The sequence below is a fragment of the Euleptes europaea genome, chromosome 1 (assembly GCF_029931775.1).
Source record: "Euleptes europaea isolate rEulEur1 chromosome 1, rEulEur1.hap1, whole genome shotgun sequence".
Lineage (NCBI taxonomy): Eukaryota > Metazoa > Chordata > Lepidosauria > Squamata > Sphaerodactylidae > Euleptes > Euleptes europaea.
In genome coordinates, this window is record NC_079312.1 from 125,181,433 (window position 1) to 125,194,280 (window position 12,848).

Here is a 12,848-nt window from a genome sequence, read left to right on the forward strand (position 1 = left end):
CCATGCCGCAAGCCGCAACTTGTGCGGCTCTTGATGGAACACGTCGCCCACCCTCAATAGATCCGGGGCTACAGGGAAACGAATAATCCTGTTGCCAGCCATTCTCAATAGGAGGGAAAACCACACCTGTCTCGGCCAAAAAGGGGCAACCAAAATACAGTGGGTCTGAAACAGGAGGATCTTGTCGAGGACCTGTGTCATCAGTGGTAGTGGCGGGAAAGCATAGTGTAGGCCCTCGTCCCACGGGATTAGGAAGGCATCTCCTACAGAGTTGGGGTTGTCACCTGCTCTGGAGCAAAAAGAGGGGGCCTTTGTATTGATCGACATAGCGAATAAGTCTATCACAGGAAAACCCCAAGTGTGAAAAACTGGAAGTAGATACTCCCATTTGAGCGACCATTCGTGTCTTGGCAGAAACACCCTGCTCAACGAGTCTGCAAGAGTGTTCTTCACCCCGGATATGTGAATGGCGTGTAACGACACCTTGTTGCAGATTGCCCACTTCCAAATCCTGGCAGACTCCCTGCAGAGAGACACTGACACGGTCCCTCCCTGCTTGTTTAAGTAGTGCATCGCAGTTGTATTGTCTGTTTGTATGAGAACGCTCTCGCTGCGTAGCACATCTGCCAATGAAATGAGAGCATAACGAATTGCTCGTAGCTCTAACAAATTAATATGAAATGAACATTCAGACACAGACCATAGACCTTGTGCAGAATAACCTTCACAATGTGCCCCCCAACCCATATTAGAGGCATCTGTAGTCACTACAACTGAGTGGGAAAAAACGCCAAAAGAAACCCCCCTAGACAGGTTAAAATCAGACGTCCACAAAGAAAGTGATCTCAGAACTGATCTAGGTATGGATAACTTTTTTGAGTGGTGTTCCCTTAATGAGTTAAATGCTCTAACAAACCAATTTTGTAAAGGTCTCATATTGAGCCTAGCAAATGGAACCACTGCAGTAGTGGAGGACATCTGACCCAATAGGACCTGAATGAACTTAGCCGACCGGAAACGCATAGCTTGGGCTGCAGCTGACAGCTGCTTAATGTGAGCCATGCGGTCAGTAGGCAAGAAGGCTTTACCAAGAGTGGCATTTAAAGACATCCCCACAAACTGTACTGAAGGCGAGGGAATTAATACTGACTTTTGAAAATTAATTAAAAAAAACCAACTCCTGCAGCAATGCCAGGGTGAGGTCTCTATGCCTCAACAATTCCTCTTGAGAGGGAGCCGTCAATAACCAGTCATCAAGATACGGGAACACTGTGCACCCCTGGGTCCGTAGGTAGGATGCTACTACAGCCAAACATTTAGTAAAGACCCTAGGGGCTGTAGCCAACCCGAAAGGGAGAACCCGGTACTGATAAAGGATGCCCCCCGCCTCAAAGCGAAGGAATTTCCGATGCTCCTGGGAAATAGATAGATGTCATGAGTCAGCCTGAACTCTCCTCGGAAAAGAGGAGGAAGGAGTGGCAGAGCAGGGTGATGCACCTGTGGAAGTCTTACCAGGGCGACTGGACCATAGGTCTGAACCAGCAAAGACGGCAGTTGCAGAAGAAGGTGGTACATATTGGGAAGGAGCAGAGGAACAGAGAAGGTTATCACCTCCAGACTCGCCCAGCCCAGTTAGCCGTCAAAGATCAAAGGTTCGGCTTAGTTTGCAGGAGAGGCGTCGCAGCGCGAGATTGCAGGCAATTGGTCGTAGGTGTTTGCAGGAGTCAACACCAGCGAGTGATGCAGAACAGCTGGTCCGGGAAGGGAGTGAGGAGGAACAGCCATAAATCTTAGGCTGGCCAGTCAGTCAGTGTGGGAACAACTTGCTAATTACTGCAAGCGCTGCTGCTCGTGCTGAGATCTCTGTGCTCAGTATTATCTCGTGTAGGTGCCAGCTACCAGCTCCTGCCCTTCTGGTATCCCTGCAGAACCTGGGAGGACCGAGCCTAGTCCTTGATTCAAAGGAGCTCGTTCTGGTGAGTAGACCTGTCCTTGTTTAGAGTGCTGCCTTGGTTACACACTCAGTCCACCCACACTACCGGGAAGAGTAAACCGCGACAGGTTCTGCTCCCCCCAGTACTCTCCATTGCTGGGAGTGGAGTCAGAAGCCAAGCACCTCTGCCTGGTCCCTGCCTGTACGCAACAATAGATGAAAATAAGCATCCTTAAGATCAAGCACCACGTACCACCAACCAGGTTTTAATAAATTCAACACATTCTGAAGTGTAACCATTCGAAACTTTTGAACATACAGAAACTTGTTTAACTGGCGAAGATCCAAGATGGGTCTAAGACCCCCATCTTTCTTGGGAATAGCAAATAACCTTGAGTAGAAACCAGGGATTAGTGAACTTGGAGAACACTCCTCTACTGCCCCTTTAGCAACTAGCTCAGATAGGGAGCATGACAAACTGGGTATTGGAGGGGAGAAACTGAATGGAGGAGGACCAGTAGGAGGGACATACAGGAACTCTAACCGATAGCCGTACTTGATAATCGAGAGAACGCATGTATCAGTAGTGATCTCTTGCCAAGCCTGCAAATAAGGAACCAAACAATCACCAAATACAACATTCCCCCCTTGGCCCGTGTCCCTCAGTCAAAAGGCCAGCTTAGTGCCCTGTTTCTGAGGAGATTGAGAGCGATGTTGCGTGGACCGGTTTTTATAAGGCCTTCGTCTATTGGAAGACTGAAAAGGTTGATAAGGGCGGTGCTGCTCCTGCTGCCCATAAGAAGTAGAAGGGCCTTGCTCCTGAAATCGGGGCTGCTGGTATCTATCCTTGTAAGGAAAACGATTCCTATAATAAGGTACTGAAGGGGGGGCCGTGACACCCATGTACCTAGCTGTTTGCTTTTGTTTTCTCAGGAGCTCCAGTGTCTCGTCAGTGGACGCAGCAAAAAGCATTTGACCATCAAACGGTAAGTCCTCAATCTTTTGCTTGGTGTCTAAAGCCAAATTCGTAGATCTCAGCCAGGAGAAATGACGAAGGGAAATAGCAGCCGCCATTCCCCTAGCCGAACAGTCAGCAGCATGACGACCAGCATTCATCTGATGTTTAGCCAAGGCAGAGCCCTCTGACATAACTACCCTGGCAAGGGATCTTTCCTCCTCCGGCAACAACTCCACAAAGTCAGCCATCCTCTTCCACAAGAAAAGCTGATATGCAGCCATAACAGCTTGATAATTTGCTATGCAAAGGCCTAAGGCATCAGCGGAGTAAGCTTTCCTACTCAGAGACTCAATTTTACAACTGTCTTTATCCACAGGTGCAGAGTGACCCCCCTGACGCTGCTTAGAGTGAACTTCAGAAGCAATTAGCGAAGAAGGAGCCGGATGCGAGAAAAGAAATTCACAATCGGTAGGTTGGACTCTATAAAGATTCTCCACCTTTCTTGCTGTACAAGGGATGGATGAAGGTTTTTCCCATAACTTTTTTGCCATGTCCATAAAGTCAGACAGGATGGGGAAGGCAATAGCAGATGGTGAATCGGAATACAGAGCCGATAGGATTTTCTCTTTCGGTTTTGGGTTAGTTGGTTGGATAGAAATGTCCAAAGATTTAGCCATCCTTGACATCTGCTCAGAAAAAGATTTGTAGTCATCCGAAGGTGAAGAAGATGCTGAAGTAGCCACAGCATCATCAGGGAAAACCTCTAAAGCCGCCTCTGAGCCCAGCTCAGAGTAGTATGATTGCGAGCCATGTTCAGATTCAGTATCAGTTTCTTGAGTGGAAAACTGAGGCTCCCTAAGAGGACGAGACTGGGGCTGGTGAACCTGCTGGGGAGGCAGGGCTGGACCTGCTAGTGGCTGCTGAGGAGGAGGGTACCAAGGATAACCCGGGTAAGCCGGCCACTGCATCTGTGCAGGCTGAGGTGGCCAATGTGGTCCCCACCATTGCTGCGGTGGTAGGTACTGTTGCATCGTAACTGACTACCCAGGCATTGCCAGATTCAACTGAGCCGGTAGAGAGGTTTCCGGGGCCGTTGGCGGTTCAATATAGTCCACTAAAGAGAGATCCGGGAGGTCAAGCTCCGATTCTGACTCGAATCCGATGATCGGAGACGGAGTACGCGGAGGGGGTGGAGTAGACAATCTCTCGCCTCCCTTCGGATCCGATCCCTTCGGATCCGAGGGCTTTGGAACCGAGGGCTTTTTTGATTTCTTGCCACTAGGGGTCTCAAGGTGCTTCAACTTTTCTTTAGCTTTCTTATACGTCGGTTCCGATGCAGCCTTTTTCTCCTTAATTCCTGGAGACACAGAGCGCTTTCCCTTCGAAACCGATGCCGGTTCCGAGTGCCTGGAACCGATAGGTTAGGAACGGAGGACTTGTTCCCGCACGACTGATTTTGACGAGGTCGGCAGATCGGAACAAGACAAGGCTTTTTGGTAAAGCGCTGATTGTAGTCGCGCAGCCCTGTTCGAGCGAGCAGTAGGGGTAAACTGTAGGCAAATTTTACAGGAGCCAACCTTGTGGCCCTCCCCCAAACAGATCACGCAGAGGTTATGATCGTCTGTTTTGGACATCTTACTGCCACATTGCGCACACTTTAAAGAGCGCTGTACGAATAGGCTGCGCCATAACCACTACAGCGGCAAACAAAATTCACTCTCTTTTCTTTTCTTTTTCTTTTTTTTTGCAGACTCACGGAGAACGAAGCCGAGAAGAACCTTTTCCGAAGGCGGCAGAAAAAGAACTGAGGGAAAGGGGGCGTTGCCCTCCAACGCCGCGCGGCTTTGGCGGGAAAGCTCGTGCATGCCTGGAGGAGGCGGCGCCCACTATCTACAGTGAAGAAGCTATGAGAAATTGTTCCAATGGCTGGCCTGCGCATTCGCAGTCCCAATGTGGGACTGCACAGAAGACCGAAGATGAAAGCGGTCTTACCGGTGTTGAGATTTCAAAACTCTTATCACCTCTGCTTCTCTTAGTTTTTCTCGCCTCTTATCTCGTTGAATATACTAGGACTCCCTTATTTACATTCCTTTTGAGCTATAAATTCTTTAGTTCAGAGGAGAGCTAGAGTGCCACGTCCGTCTTGATTTAGCGCATGCGTACAACCCCACCATGATTATTTTTAATTGTTCCCATTTTTTATATTTTTACTGTATTTGCTGGTCATGGACCGTAATAAATACCTTTGCTTTGCACACAAGGTAATTATTACTGCAAGACAAATCTGCTCTGCCAGACAATAGAAACCATTGCACAAGGTGTGGTGGTAGGGTTGCCAGCCTCCAGGTAATAGCAGAAGATGTCCTGCTATTACAACTGATCTCCAGCCGATAGAGATCAGTTCACCAGGAGAAAATGGCCGCTTTGGCCATTGGACTCTATGGCATTGAAGTCCCTCCCTTCCCCAAACCCCACCCTCCTCAGGCTCCACCCCCAAAATCTCCCGCCAATGGCAAAGAGGGACCTGGCAGCCCTATGTGGTGGCCTAAGTGAACATTACAGCAAAGTTGCATTCAGAAAATGCCCCCAAGCGTTTCCCCTCTGCTCTAATCAAGCTGATTATAATATGCATTCTGCTTTCGCATCTTTTTCAAGCATTCTTTACAACACTCCTCTCACTATAAAGACTCAGAGATTTCCATTCCTACTCATATCTGATGAAGGGAGCTTTGACTCTTGAAATAGGGTTGCCAACCTTCAGGCACTAGCTGGAGATCTCCTGCTATTACAACTGATCTCCAGCCAACAGAGATCAGTTCACCTGGAGAAAATGGCCGCTTTGGCAATTAGGCTCTATGGCATTGAAGTCCCTCCTCTCCCCAAACCCCGCCCCAAAAACCTCCTGCCATTGGCAAAGAGGGACCTGGCAACCCTATCTGAAAATCTGGTTGGTCTCTAATGTGTTACTGGACTTGACTCTAGCTGTTCTACTACCAACACAGCTACCCTCTGAAACCATTTCAGCACATAACTTTCATAAATGGCAATTTCCTTTTAATATGACAGCATGAGCAATTTCCTATTAAAGCACCAATCTCCTTTCTATTTAGTCCCCCCCTTCCATGCAATAATGCTGAAGACCAAATGCCCTTTCCAAGAAAATCATCTTATTTTTAAAGGAGAAAGTCATCAATTTTGAATAACGAGATTCAACATGTCAAGAAATCTGAATATTAAAAGTATTCAACATAGCAAGTTAGCAGGAGCAACTGAGCAGAGCTACCCTTCATCCTACATCCAGAACTTTCTGGAAGGCATAACTTTTGTATCCAAGCCCTTTTAATTTGCACACAACAAAATGTTACTAACCAAATTTCCCAGAATCATTCGCTTTCACAAATGCCCATTATTCACCTTCTCCCCTGCAGTAGCAGTAGCAAGCAGGACTCTGGTTCTGTCCATAGCCCTGGGAGGAATGCAGGTCAAAGGTATATTCGTTGCACACATTCCCATAGGCTGAAATCACACATACATTATAAGGAGTGGATCATTCAGGGGCATAGAAAGTGCTGGCGAGGCAGTAAAGGAGAGACATTGGGCTTTTCCATATTCTCACGTTCCATGCGTTCTAACTTCCTGTTTCTTCAGGGTTCCCCCCCCCCAGTTCCGCATATATTTTGCTCCCTCTAGTGGTCGAGTGGACATCACACAGCTTTAAATAGAGCATGAAAAACTTCCATTTAAATCTGCAGGAATGTGCAACTTCTCTTATTCATCCTACACAACAAACATTGGTGACTCCCCCTGCTCTTAACTATACTGCCTCTGTGTGTGCCATTAAAACGACTTCAGTTTTATCTCATACTGCAGACAGAATGAGACTTGGCTTACAGCCAAATACTAGAATATATGGAGGACTATGAAAAAGATCCGTTAATGCATTCTGCTTTTATCTTTTGATTGTTTAATGGTTTATTGCTTTTGGCATTTCCCCACCTTTTCTATGTATGTTCTATGTATAGCATGCAACCCAATCCTATGCGAATTTACTCTTCGGTAAATCCCACTACATTCAATGGGACTTATTCCCAAGAAGTGTGAGACTACTACCCTCCCAATACAGACCCCCATCTGTATTGTTCCTGGATTCTACTGACCCCTAGAGGTAGAATTGGGGGAAGACATGGCAGAGTGCAGCAGGGGAAATTTCTGTTACATAAATGCTGCTGAGCTTGGATAGCATACAGTCTGATATATTTTCAAACCTTTATTTTAGAACCTCTCACTATTTTTTGCTTTCTTCAGATTTCCCCCCATTACATTCCTATATGTCACTCTGCTACAAATTGTTACTGATACTTGGTAGCCCAGTCAGAACTGGGCAGTGTCCTTTTCCTGTGTGGAAGTGAGCCCCTTTTCTATCGAGCTGCTTGTTGTTTTCTGCGTTTCTGATTTATGTGATTCCATCTCTCACTGAGTTTATTCTATTAACCTTGTAAATTGCTAGCTGTTCGTTGTGTGAAACGTATGCGCCGCTGTCAACATGTTTTTCCTCAAAGGACTTTTTGTGACTGCACATGCAGTTCTTCCAATTTTTATGAACAATTCTGCGTTTCCTGCAGTATATACTATTAGCTTCCCAAATTGCTAGCTATTTTGTTTCTGTGACACTTGCACAGTGTCAACAGTTTTTTTCCCTTCTCACAGGATTACAGTTTGCACTCACACACACATTTTTCATTTCTCCTTATTTAAATGCCTACCATTCATCTTCTTTTATGGTGACTTCCTTATCTGAGACAATTGATCTATAGTGTTCTGTCTGCCATTATCTATTTTTTCTTTAATTGTGAAATGCTCCCATCTTCCTTCTTTTTACTACTTTGCACTCATCTTTTTCTGATTGTATGATTTTTCCTTTTTTTGCAATGATCTGTCGCCTAGCTTATTTCATTCTTCTTTCATGAAATGGTCCCTGCTTCAGTATATAATCATCCTTTCTCTCACATAGTTTATACCGGTTGTGAATAGTTAGCTGCAGTTTTCAAAATTATGACTATCAAGCAGTTACTTTCCCAACATTGCAATTCTTGCCCAAACTACCCTACCATTTTTCTTCTCTTTGTATGAGTCTCCATGCTTCTCTTCTTTGTTATCAACACTATCCACTTCATTTATTGTGCAGTCCATGTTTAGAAGCTCAGGCATGCACACTGCACAATATCAGTTAATGTTGTACATTTTCTTTTTTTAATCTGCAAAAATGTCTGGTGATATTGTCAGACGACAGTCCAGCTCCCTCCTGGAGTTTGCAAAGTAGATTGTGTGCATCCGTCACATAATGCCTGTCATTTTCTTCTCCAACTAATGTGCATTGAAGCCAAATGAAATGTTCACTTCACCCACATTCTGCTCAGCTTTTCTTTCCCCATGAGGTGCAGCCCCTTCCTTCCATTGCCCACATTTTGCTCCATAGGAAACAATGAAGACAAGTAGGATGGCTGGGGGCACTTTGTTCAGGGAACTGTAAAATTGGACCCCTTGCTCCAATTCACTTGAAATTTGAGGGGGGTCCTTTAGTGGACAGGTTCCGTGCAATTTTGGTGTCAATTTTGGTGGAGGAGCAAGGGTGTGATAGGAAAGTCCCCCCTTTTCCTGCAGCAGCGTGTCAACTACTCCTGTTTCTGCCTGTCATGAAGCCACTATAGCTGCAAAGCCTCTGTCAGGGAAAATATGGCAGCATTAGGCAGAGTTGGGAAAACAGTGTTGCACTTACCTGTAACTGTTGTTCATCAAGTGGTCCTCTATGCATGCGCAGTACCCATGTGGGACTGCACAGAGGCCCCGGAGATGAACTTTGTTACACATTTGTATCATTTAAAGCCAATTCCATAATTCATCATTACTAATTTGAATGAGCTTATTCATTCATTTTTGAAGCCATTGTGGCACATAGCCAACAGGTCTCCCAGCAAAGCGATTTTTGTGAAATGACCTTGCAAGAAGCATAAAGTAAGTAACTTTCATCACCAGACTAGAGACATCCACCATTCCCTGAAATAGCTTAACAGGGACACAATTGTTCTTCAGAGAGATCTCACACACACACAAAAATTTTTTTTGCTAATAATCTGCCTCAAGTGCCTGCCCCCAAAGCCTCCAAGTATGTTTAGTATGTTTGCAAAATATATTTATTGAGATTTCATTTTTACTTATATGGCTGGTATCACACAAAACAGTGGATCAAAGAGACTATATTCAACACTCTCATAATCAGTGTCGTATCACCAAGCACATTTTAAATTGCCAATAAAAAACAGGTTCCAAAGTGATCAGTGGTCTTACAAATTATATTAACAAAACCACACAGGCTGCTTTCCAAGTGTATTTCATGAATGGAGCGAGTTTGGACAGCAAGACAAATGTATTGCAAAATGAATGCCAACCATGCTAGGAGCAGAAGAGGCACTTCTTCCTTTTTCTTTTGAAAAATGGCCCAGGTGTTTTTTGTGGGCAGCTATGTCTGCTCAGACACATGCAACTGATGGAGCCAGTCTTGGCTTCACTGGGTTCTCCACCCCATGGCTTCCTTTCACCCTGTAACCAAACATTGCTCCTATTTCTGGGTCAGATTGGGGCACTCAAACAGATTTTCTTGAAGTGGAGATGCTTGTTTCACACAAACCAAATGCCACCCTCTAGGAAAAGAAGATGAAATTAGCTCCTATATACCTAAATGTGGAGGTGGCCATTAATATTTCATGTAGAGATGGCTGCCTTAATAGGGATAGTTTTGCTCGTTGCTTGTGTCAAACCATGGATGAGTAGACAGGAATAGTCCCATTAGTAGTTCTGCTTACCTCCCATCTCCAAGAAGAACACTGAAAATGGTTTAAAAGCCTTGCTCTCTATCAGTAGCAAGAGGCAAGTGCTTTAAGAACCAGCCTCGGGCCTTCCCATTTGAGATGAACCAACACCCTGATGTCTATTAAGAACTGCTTTGCTAGATGGACCTTTGGCTTGATCCTGTCCAGTATTCCATCTACCACAAGTAGCCAGCTAGATGGAGACAGTTATTAGGTGATGTCTGCCTCCAGCATCTGGCAATCAAAGTAAATTATTGTTTTAGAGAATCCATTTTTAGCTACCATATACTATTACATGAATACCATACAGTGTTCATCACTACATTCGAGATGAGTTAAAAGTGGTATGTATTTGGTTTGTGAACATACAATATTTGATTTCTATCGTGTAAACCTGCCTCTGTCATGTAGAAGTATTCCCCTTCTTATGTAAACCCAGTACAGGCACAGCTCATTTTATTGCGCTTCGCTTTATTGCACTGGTCATATTGCATTTTTGAGCAACTCTACCAGTGCCATTTCCCCAACACTACGTGTTCACTTCATGTCTCTGGGTCACATTTTGGTAATTCTCACAATATTTCAAACTTTTTCATTATTATTACAGTACTTTTTTTTAGACATAATGCTATTTCACACTTAATGGACTACGGTATAGTGTAAACATAACTTTTAATTCGCACTGGGAAACAAAAAAAATTGTGTGATTCACTTTATTGCGATATTTGCTTTATTGCGGTGGCCTGGAACCAAACCCACAATATCTCCAAGGTATGCTCGTAGTGTAAAAATTCAAGAAAATCAAACATATCAATAAAGATTATGCAATGACAAGGGTCTTTGAGGAATACCAATTTCAACATCACCAAAGGCGTATCTTACTTAACGTGGAACTCCTCTTGGCCAAATGCTGAGGTGAATGAAGGATGTTTGTACCTCCATATTTTTCCAGGACTGATCAAAAGCTGCTCTAACTGTATCAAGGTACAAAAATTTTCAGGCATAAATACAGAGCTAACCTGGACACCTTTCACAGGCTGAGCAACATGGACTGTTTCTGTAATGCTATTTCCCCAAAAGGAGCTTTAACAATCAGCACTACGCAGAAGCAAATCTGTGCAGTCCTTTTATAGCTGATCTCAAAGATTTGTTTTGTGATGGTCGTGCAGTGCTGAGGTCCAGCATTTTTTTTGGGGGGGGGCATATTTATGTTCTTCTACGGGTGCTCAAATCTAGCAATCCTAGCTTCCAAAATGGACACCAGAACAGCATTTCCATTGATGAGATTCTGCTGTTTGGTTATGTTTAGCGACAGTGATAGCTAGGTTCCACTATACCTCTATGTATTTTTTTTCAAGTGAGTTAGAAATCTCGTGGTAGATCCAGTCATCCTTCACCTAGGCTTCCTCCAATAGAAGAGCTACTTGGAGGAAGACTTCAAATTTTGCTCCATGGAGTGGGAGGATGGAGGGTTGCCAGCTCCAAGCTGGGAAATAACTGGAGATTTTTGGGGCGGAGCCTTAGGAGGACAAGGTTTGGGGAGGGGAGGGACTTCAATGCCATAGAATCCAATTGCCAAAGCAGCCATTTTCTCCAAGTGAGCTGATCTCTATCGGCTGGAGATCAGTTGTAATAGCAGGAGATCCCCAGCTAGTACCTGGAGGTTGGCACCCCTACCCATATATATTATACTATTAGACTAGGGATGGGGAACCTCAAGCCCGGGGGCCGTATGCGGCCCCCGAGGACATTTTTTGTGGCCCTCGGGAGCTCTGGGGCCCCGCTGCAGAGGCGCGGCACAGGGCGGCCCTCCCTGAGGGTGTTCCTGGGGCCACGGCTTGCAGGAGCGCTGCGTCACCCTTTGGACCTCCTCTCGCCGACTGATGGCTGTTAGTCGGCAAGAGGAGGGAAGCTTCCCCCAAGACTGCCGCCTATAGCTGCAGCATGCAGGAACGCTGGGGCACACTGTAAGCCCCTCTTGCTGCCTGTCAGCTGTTGAGCAGCAAGAGGGGGGGAGAGGCCCGCAGCTCCCGGCAGCAGAGCATGCGCGCAGGAGCCGATCAGGCTTCGGGGGGCCTTTTGTGAACTCTGGGGGTGGGAGGGCATGGAGCCTGGAGCCAGGTCGCGTGGGGCCGGCAGGTGTGTGTGTGTGTGTGTGGGGGGGAAGGCTTTTCTCTCTTCCTCTCTTTCTGTGCCTTTCTTTGTCTGTCTCCCTCCGTCCTTTTCTTTCTCCCTCTTTCCTTTTTCCTCTTTCTCTGTTTTCCTTCCTTCCTCCCTTGCCGATTGACCGCGGGCTGCGCCCCCCTGGCACCTCGTTTGCTAGGGCCCACTGCTGGCTGCCCTCCCACCTGGGAGGGGAAGAGCGGGGGCACCCTCCAGGCCTTCTCTGTGTGGCCTCCCCTGGGGTTGCCAACCTCCAAGTGGTGGCCGGAGACCTGGCAACCCTAGCCTCTCCCCCCCCACCACCAGGAGATCTACACCTGGTATGGCCCCCAAATGATGTTATAAATGTGCAAATGGCCCTTGGCAGGAAAAAGGTTCCCCATCCCTGTATTAGACCTTTTACAATTAACTGTCTGACTTTGAAGCAATTTTAAGTTTAAGACAATGCAGCCTCATGCATGTTCAGTAGGAAGCATGCCCTCTTTAGTTGAACAGAAGTTATGTTCTGGTTTTGGCTCTTGTGGAATAGAAGTTACTTCCTGGCAAGGAGGCTTAGGACTAGAGCCGTGTTGGCGAACCTATGGCACTCGTGCCACAAGCGGCACGCTGAGCCCTTTCTATGGGCACGCGTGGAGCCGCCCCCCCCGTCCCCCGCCCCCTCCTCACGGCCTTGACGCCATCTGCCTCCCGCCGCCCCGCCCCGCCTTAGCAGCAGCCCCACCCAGGCACCACTCCAGACCCACCGCCGCCCGCTCATGCTCGGCCCCGAGGGCTGCCCTGCCGGCCGCACCGCTACGCCCGCCGAGTCGCCCCCTCCCCCTCCTCCGCCCCCTTGGCTGCCCGTCTCCCTCCTCCGCCCCTCCTCGCGGCCTCGGCGCACGTTTCCGCCGCACCGCAGCCAACTTTGTTGCGGGGGCGACTTGGTGGG